Source organism: Adiantum capillus-veneris, chromosome 24, assembly GCF_014529385.1.
Source record: "Adiantum capillus-veneris isolate H3 chromosome 24, ASM1452938v2, whole genome shotgun sequence".
Lineage (NCBI taxonomy): Eukaryota > Viridiplantae > Streptophyta > Polypodiopsida > Polypodiales > Pteridaceae > Adiantum > Adiantum capillus-veneris.
The window spans coordinates 75,738,650-75,748,352 of NC_140954.1; positions in this window are offsets into that span (position 1 = coordinate 75,738,650).

Sequence of the window (9,703 nt, forward strand, 5' to 3'; positions counted from 1 at the left end):
CTTGAAGAAAGCTTTAACTATCCCAAGCCTCGGTCCCAAGACCTCAAACACCTTCGAAGGTGGAGAGAGCTAGCAGGGAATGAGGGTAGGGAAGAGGAAGAAGAAACATTTCATAGGAGAAAGAATTAGTTCCTCACTTACATAACTTTTATTGCTAGCATACATAATAGCATAGTAATAAAGAAGAAGGAGATGGCAAGCTTAAGCATTGAAGCATGGATCTTGGTTGGATTTGCACTCCATAGCCAAGAGTGTTGGTGTAGGCTCTCAACCTCTACTTGATTGGAGAAGGAGAGGGAGCTCTTGCACTTTGCATAGCACACAATGAGAGTGTTTGTGAGTGTGTGTGGGTGAGTATACCCCCAAAGCAACCCCCTAGCTTTCTTGGATCAACCCCCCCCTTGTAGCTCATGCTTGAAGCTCATTGGACCCCTCCAGGCCTAGCCAATCACAAGCAGGAGGCATTACAAGCAGCAAGGGCAACCTTGGTACAAGTGTCCCCCTTTCCCCTTTGAGAGAGAACTTGATATATGAAAAATCAATTAATTAAATCTCCTAAATTATCATTGGACCCCTTGGGTGGCCAACCAATAGCCTTTAAGCACACCATGAGGGCAACATGAGGAGGAACTTGACAAGTTTTCCTTTTGCTTTCTTTGTACCATGCATGCCTTGTGTGAGTGTGTGGGTGTTCTCTCTCATCCCCCCTCTTCTAGGGATCGCCCCTTCCTTGTAGGGATTGAATCTTGACCTTTTGACACCTCAAGCCCCTCATGCATAGGCCCGGTTGAAGGGGATCGGGGAGCACCACAGACGGAGAGTGAGAGAGAGAAGGAGACACACGACACACAGATATGGGTGGGGAGACTGAAAGAGTGAGCAGCCCCCTATACACTTATGCTATGTATAAGGTATACAAGTCAGTGGGCGCCCAGACTCTGGGCGGCCGGGCAAGGCACAAGCGCCTATACCCCAACAACCTCCCACTTAAAGGCGACTGTACCTTTAAGCAAGGGAACCTAGTCTAAAGACTACAAAAGGTGAGAGAAAACCGCTCTCAACCGATGCCCACTGGCTGGCTGTGATCGTGTGCATCCGGCTGTCCTGCTCCCGTGTAAGTCCATACACCACCAGACATACCGCACACGTACTGCAAGTATGTACGCAATACCTGCATATCTCCCTCGTGCACTATGCCATCATCAGTCAACAAACAACTGACAATCCCAACTGCAAATGCTCCCACTGCAGCTGCGATATCCGGTCTCAAGATCAACATCTCATACATGAGACCACCGAATGCCGATGCAATGCTAGCGGGCCCTACTAGCTCTACGGAGCATGTATCAACATATATATCCCTGGCAATAGACATCTCTGACTGACAAGGCGTGTCAGCCACACGCATCTCCTCACTGTCCGTAAAAGACGCATCAACCTGTCGTGCAACCTCAGAGCAAACCAGCTGCTCTAGATGTCTACTGGAAGGCATATCCTGCACAACTATATCCCCATGCTCACTGTCGAGCATAGAAAGGAATGACTGCATAATCGCTGACATCTCAGTGTTCTCTGCAATCATCCACTGCAAACATGACCACTCAATCTGCTGTGACTCACTAGAGCTCTCATGCTCTAACTCCGTATGCATAGACTCTTGCACAACGTCCTCCTGTAGTGACTCACTAGAGCAAGACCGCTCTACCTGTCTATCCTGCATAGAAGTATCTCGCACAACTGACTCTCTGCTTTGCTCAGTCACTAGCAAAGCATGCATGTCTGACTCTGTCACCTCTCTGTGTGACTGCTCAAGTCGTGCCCCAACTGTGTGCACAACGAGCTCACTACTCTGCACTCCATGCAAAGCATCCTGCAACCCACAAGCAAAAGAGACTCGCCTGCTCTCTCGCTGTCTACCTGGCTGCATGATCACAGAGACAACACCGTCTCTCGCGTGATCCATATGCAATGGGTAACCTGTACCACTCCTGGCACCTCTCACAATCACTAGCGAACCCAAATGCAACGCAAAAGATCGCTCAAGCAGCGATACCCGACATCCACTATCCTGTAACTATCTGACTGAGATCAAATCCCGTCTCAGATCTGGCACATAACGCACATGACGCAGGGTAAATCTCATACCAATGGGCAAGGACAAACATACGTCTCCTGCACCCTCAATGTCATACAAAAAACCATCAGCCATGTGCACACAACCAAGTCTCCCACTAGAAAACGTGCTAAACCACTCACGATGCGACGTGACGTGAAAAGTAGCATCTGAATCTAGTAACCAATGTGAAGACAATGTGCAATCCGATATGCAATCCGTAGACATAAGATCGTCTGAAGACAAGCTAGATGTAAATGTGACATCGCTGTCACAAGCATACTCAGTAACCACCGTACTGATCTCACTAGCATCTGTCGTGGCCAAATCTACATCATGCATCTGTCGCCTCCGTTGTCTCAAACGCTTGAAACATCGACGCCTAATGTGCCCTCTATGTCCACAATGCCAACATGTCAAGTCTCTATGCCGTCAAGACTTGCGTGTGGGACCAATCTCTCCCATGGACATAGAAGTGGGACTAGACTTCCCTGTAGACATGGATGTCGCGTACATAGCATGTAAACTCTGCCATAAAGCATGAGTTGTAGTCTCCCTCGAGACCTGCCAGTAAACAGACTCAACCAGATGCAAACGAATCGTAGACATTGCTAACTCATCAAGATCCTGCCAATCATTATCACGCATAGACTTGGGCTTCGCCGATAAACCACACAAGGGTTTATCCTGCCCCAAATCCGCCAATGCAACAAGCATATGCTCCTTCCAAGCAACAAAATCTGCACCATCAAACTGTGTCAGACCATAACGCTGGAAGTCAAATGAAAAATCAGCCATAATGCTCGAAAAAGAGCAACCAACAATGAGTAGCAAATGTCAACCAAATCAGCCCTAAACTGGCTCGAATCGCATCAACAAAAGTCTGCAAATATGGCTGCAAATCTGCCCCAAAACAGCCCCAAAATTCAGCTCTTAAACAGCTGCATAAACAAGTCACAAACGTGTCCCAGATCAGCCTACAACTGAGCCATACATGGACACCTGCAAAGAGGAAACAATGGCTGAAAATTCAGCACCCAAATAAGCCCTCAAACCTGCCTGTAAACTTGTAAACCTGTAGCTGAAACCTGCTGAAAAACCTCAAGCCATTAGTGCTCGAATCCGGCTACCTAGCTCGTAGCCACACAAGCATACATCACAATACTCACTCCTGTGAGTGTGCCAAGATAACTGTACGCCTATCAAACCCGTGAGCTAATCACCAAGCCCATACTGTGCGGTATCAATGCATACACACGCACAAATCTCCCACCTGCAGAGAACACCGCACGTAAATGCTGAGTGCAACCCGCAATCTCTACCTAGATCGCATAAATGATGCGCATAAAACTCCGGGGAAAATTTCGCTAGAGTTTCGTCAGTAAAACGGCCATAAAACCAGTAACCAAACTGGCTGCACACTCAAAACCATGAGCAACCAAAGCGCATCAAACCGCACTCCAAATGCATGCACCAATCTCCACACTTTGTATACATCATTGCAAACACCTGCAAATCTAGTACACAAATATCTGCTCTACCTGTGACTGCCAAAAAACATGCTCGAGGCATACATTGCCGAGCTCAAAATGCAATCACATTAGTCTCCCTGAGCATCAAACCACATAAGGCATACATCGTATCCTCCCACCTGTGAGGAAACTTGCAGCAAATATCACTCTCACATTTGAGAGCAAACCATGTGTAGAATCCTCGACACACAATAAACAACTGCTGCTGCAGAATATTCAGCGTTCAGAATTTTAAAATTTTGATATGACGAGCACGTCCGGAGCGTGCCAAAACCCCAAGGTAGACTCCTGGATCACATGTATCCGAGTCCGAGTGTGAAAGCTATGCCAAAAACCTTCGTTTCGACCCAAAAACGCAGCATAAATTGCCAAAAGAGGGCTGAAAAATGCATCTCCTCAACCGTAGCTCGAATGAGGTTTCTAATGGCTCGAATGGCTTCGAAAGGGGGGTAAAACGTCAGGACACCTGACAAAAACGCTCTCGGAATTCTGAATTTGCCGATGCCGAAGTCGAAACCCTGTTTGCACTCTTGAAAGTGCGCGCGCACGGACGTGATTTCGGGAATGAAACCGGCTCTCCGCTGTCGTCGTGACTGTGCACACACGCGCTCCCTCCGCACCTACGCTCTGATACCAATTGAAGGGGATCGGGGAGCACCACAGACGGAGAGAGAGAGAGAGAAGGAGACACACGACACACAAATATGGGTGGGGAGACTCAAAGAGTTAGCAGCCCCCTATACACTTATGCTATGTATAAGGTATACAAGTCAGTGGGCGCCCAAACTCTGGGCGGCCGGGCAAGGCACAGGCGCCTATACCCCAACACCGGTTCCCACCACAAGCTTGGCCCTTAAGCACTTTAAGCTTGGGTTGGGTTCTCACCTCAAGTGCAACCCTAGCATCTCAAGCACCTCAAGCACTTCAAGCATCTCAATCATCAAGCACCTTAAGCATCTCAAGCACCTCAATCATCAAGCACCTCAGTCATCAAGCATGACAAGCACCTCGAGCTGGGCCGGGTTCTTGCCTCAAGCTCAGCCCTAGCTTACCTAAGGTCAAAGGACTTTTACACACATTATTGGAGGTCTTCAATGAAGCTAACCCTAAGGTCTTATGATCCATTGGTTAGCCTTGCTCTTTGATAGACCATCTCTCATTTGGGCCCCTTTACCATTGGCCGCGTGTTGAGATAGATCTATAAGCACATGTCTATATCTTAACCCTTGTTCCCGTTGATTCTCCCACATTAAGTGATCAGTTTAATATGAGAAAATCATTTGGGTTGGTTCGATATTAGATATTAAATTTTATGACATTACCTCTCTCTTGAAATCATAGTCGTCCTCGACTATGAGGTAGAAGAGATAAAGCCATAGTCATTAGTCAATTCTACTTAGTAGGTAGAGGATCCATTTTTACCCTACGAAATCTTTCCAAGATGGATGACTAATCCATTTGGTGCTTGGGAGACATAGCTGCCGCAAGCATGTCTGCTCTTTAGGCCATTTCATTCTCCCAAAGTAGAGTGACAAATTCTACTTGGTGTTTGAGAGACATCGTCATCACAAACATGATTCTAAGCATGCATACTAGTTTAATTTGTGCACAATTAAAAAGAGGATTAGTATTAATAAACAAAAAAATGAGTCATTTAAAAGAAATTTGTGCATTTGCTTACTGTAATGTAGCATTGTAAGCATTGACAAGGTTCATACTATCCTTAAGCTGTATTCCTTGCATCCATCTAGCATCTTCAAAAAGATAAATTTTGAACTTAATAAGATACTTTCAAATAATCTTACCATGTCTTAGTACCTTGTCTTCATGCTGAAGGATAGCTTTGGGTTGTAGCACCTCTTCTTGGTCTTCAACTTCGGGAGGGTCTTCAATAATTGGTTCACTTGGTGGCTCTCCTTTGTAGGGCTTAAGTAGGCTTACATGAAAGGCATGTGTATGAGCCAATGGTTGGGCAACTTGAGTTGATAAGCCGTCTCATTGATGGGCTTCAAGATTTGGAAAGGACTATAGTATCTTTTTGCTAGTTTAGCATAATACTTTTGATGGCCCGTAGGATTTTTGCCCGTCGTTTGCCTGAATCGAGCCTTAGGAAACTTGAGTAAGACCCAATCATTTTCTTTGAACATTAAGGCCCTTCTATGCTTATCAGCAACATCTTTTTGCCTTTGTTGAGAGATGGATATAGCCTCCTTAAACTTTTGAAAAGATTCTTGTAGGTCATGGCTATACTCATCGCGACGGGGCGAAGATCTTCCCATGTACTTTGAGTAGCAAGGGACTTTTAGGTTTTCCCTCAATGATCTCAAAAGGTGCTTTTCCCGTAGAAGTATGTACAATATTATTGTAGGCATACTCTAGAAGAGATAAGTACTTATCCCATTGTGAGCATTGATCCACTTCGGTAACATAAGTCTTGAGTAGATCGAGTATCGTAAGATTGGCTATCTCACTTTGGCCATCCGTTTGTGGGTGATAGGCCAAAGAGAAATTCAATTTTATTCCTAGATTTTCAAAGAGACCTTTCCAAAAAATACTGGTCATTCTAGGATCTCTATCTGACATGATGGATGTGGGTAACTCCATGGTGCTTGAAAATCTGAGATATGAAGAGAGTTGCCATTTGATGTGCCTTAATAGTCTTTTTAACAAAAACAAAATGTGCTTGCTTGCTAACCCTGTCGACTATTGTCCATATTCCCGTATTCCCATGGATAGACTTGGGTAATCCAAAGAGGAAATCCATGGATATACTCTCCCATGGTGAATTTGGGATAGGCAATGGTTGGAGTAATCCAAGTTGCTTCCCTCTATCATACTTGGTCTTTTGGCATACTACACATTTTGAAACATACTCTTGTATGTCCACTTTATGGTAGGCCAATAGAAGTATGTCTCTACTCCTCGGAGAGTAGGTTGAATACGTCTATGCCCCGCATGTGGAGGAGCATAGGATTCATACATAACTTTCTCACGAAGGGAATGTGTAACAGATAGCCTATGGCCGTCGAGAAGATAACCATCCTGCAAGGTGAATGGTTCCTCTTTCTTCCCCAAAGCAAGGGTTGACATTATGTCTCTAAAGTCAAGGTCAATAGCATACTCATCTATCATAGAACATAGATCATTGTGAGTAGCTATAGACACCGCATTAAGTTTTGGTCGTCGTGAAAGTGCATCGGCCACTTGATTGTGCTTACCAGCAATGTGAGCAATATGAAAATTAAATTGCGAAAGAAAATTTGCCCACCTCATTTGTTTGTCGGAAAGCTTGGTTTGCATCATGAAATATTTGAGACTTTGGTGATCGGTTCTAGAATGAATGGAGTCCCCAATAAGTAGTGCTTCCATGTGTCTAGGGCATGTAGAATAGCTAAAAGCTCTTTCTGGTAAATGCCCAAGACTCATTCATCACTATTGAGCCTTCGGCTCTCATATGCTATGGCATGCTCTTCTTGAAGAAAAACTACTCCAAGGCAATCACCACAAGCATCACATTGGACCTCAAATGGCTTTGAGAGATCCGGAAGTATGAGGACTGGTTGGGAAGTAAGCTTCTCTTTGAGCTTATCAAAATCATTTTGGTCCTTAGCAGTCCATGCATACTTAACGTTCTTCTTAGTTAAGTCATGTAGTGGTCCTGCTACTTGAGAGAATTTTGCTATGAAGCGTCTATAGTATGCACACATACCAATAAAGCTTCTTAGCTCATGTAGATTCCTTGGGTTAGTCCATACTTTTATTACCTCTTATTTCGATGGATCCATACGGATACCATCTTGAGAGATAATATGACCTAAGTATCGAATCTCTTGAAGGAAAAATTCACTTTTCTTTTGGTTGAGAAAAAGCTTATTCTCCCTTAATGCTTGAAAATCACTTGGATATGTTGCTTATGTTCCTCCAAAGGCTTGGAGTAGATGATGGTATCATCAAAGAACACTCTAGTGAATTTACGATAAGATCTAAAAATTTTCTCCATTAGACGATTGAACATAGCTGGTGCATTAATCAAGCCAAAAGGCATCACTAGATATTCATAAAGACCAAACATTGTGCGAAACGCGGTCTTTTGAATATCTTCATCTACTATCCTTATTTGATGATAGCCACTCTTAAGGTCAATCCTACTAAAGTAGGTAGAGCCTTGTAGCTTATCAAATAGATCTTCTACCCGAGGCACGAGAAATTTATTTTTGATAGTGATATGGTTTAGTGCTTGATAGTCCACACACATATAGTATGTACCATATTTCTTTTGCACTAAAAGGACTGGAGCACAAAAGGGAGAGGAACTAGGCCTCACCATCCCTTTGTCTACCAATTCCTTTACTTGTCTCATGATCTCCTCTTGTTGAGCTTGTGAGAATCGATAAGGATGCTTGTTAGGTGGTGAGCTTCCTAGAAGGAGCTCAATGCGATGGTCATCATCCCCTCGTTTTGGAGGTAAGTCCATAGGGATATCATGGATGAAAACATCTTGGAATCCTTTTAGAAAATTAGACAAGTCTAACTCTTCTTGATTCCTACCATTTACATTTGATGAAACAGTAGGAGCTTTTAGAGACTCTTTGACAAAAATCATGCACGCAGAAATTGAGCTCTTCATTGACTTATCAAAAGCAAGAGGATTTACAAGTGGAATAGTGCGACCACACTCAAGAGCATCTATATACATGTTCTTTCCCCTGTAGGTGAAGTAGATTCTCCTTTCAGGGAACTTCATACCACATCTTCCATCTCAAAATCTTGAATGCCCAACTTGGTGGCCAACTCCATTGATATGAAGTTGTGAGTAGAGCCAGGGTCAAACAAGATGAAGGCATCATGTTGTCTTACCTTTCCCCAAGCATAGGAAAGTGATGATCCTTTGCAATGAGCATCCTCTTTTGGAGCTTCGATGGTGGAAGCCCTAGGAGTCTCATTGCGAGTATTCTTCTTGGGGCAAGAACGATAGCCATGTCCTTGCTCCCCACACTTGAAACACTTATGGTCCTTGGAAAAAGCTTCAAGCTCTTCAGGAGAGAGTTTGTTTTTACCTTTGTAAACTCCCTTCTCCTTGGACCGATTGTTGTTGTTGTTTGTTGGAAGTGCCTTGGGAAGAATTTTGAACATTAGTTTTCCCCTTTGCATCATTTTTGTTTTTGTTCTCCATGGGCTCGACATTACGTCCAGCCCCTTGATGGAAATTGATGCGTGAAACAACCATGGTGTGATGGATTACTTCGCTAATAGTACTAGGCCGTTGAGAGTTGATGTATTCAGCCATCTCTTTAGGTAATCCCGCACAGAATTGCTGCCTTTGCTCGGCAAAGTCTATCTTTTGAAAGACAGTAGCCTTGAGATGTAAATCTCAAAACTTGTCTACATACTTGTGGATAGACTAATGGGAGATAAGCTTCAAGCTGTACCATTTGGTAAGCACTTTGTCCTTTGCATCGCTTGCAAGGATTTCTTCATGACGGAACTCGTAGAGTTTTCCATGTCTTTGGGGCTTCACCATTGCCACAAAGGCTAGCCCACCATTGACGAGCTGATTTTTGGAAGTGCATAGCTACATGGCGTAGCTTGGAGGACTCTGTGAAGCCCTCGTCTCCAAAGGCCGCATCAAATTGCTGGATGAATGCCAACACTTTGTCGGTAGCACCAAAGGTGCCATCATTAGGTGAGAAAAGAGATACTCTTTCCTCCCTCCTTGAACTTCTTTAGCTTTTGTGACCTTTGCCATGTAGGAAATGATAAGCGATGTCCTCCCCTCTTGTATTCTCTAGGAGAATAGCAATAGCTTTTGTCGGAAGAGGAGGAAGGTGAAGAAGAAGGAGAAGAGGGTGACCTCTTCCTAGCACTTTTCTTCCTTTGTTTCCTCTCTTCCCTTTCGGAGTGACCAGGAGAAGGACTATGTGTTGATCTTTTCCTCTTGAGAGGAGTGGGCGATTGTCTAGACCGCCGTCTTTGTGGAGCCACATCTTCAGAGGAACTTAAACTTTCATTGCTTTCTTGCTCTTTGGATTCCTCCTCTCGAATGGGAGAGAGTCTTCTT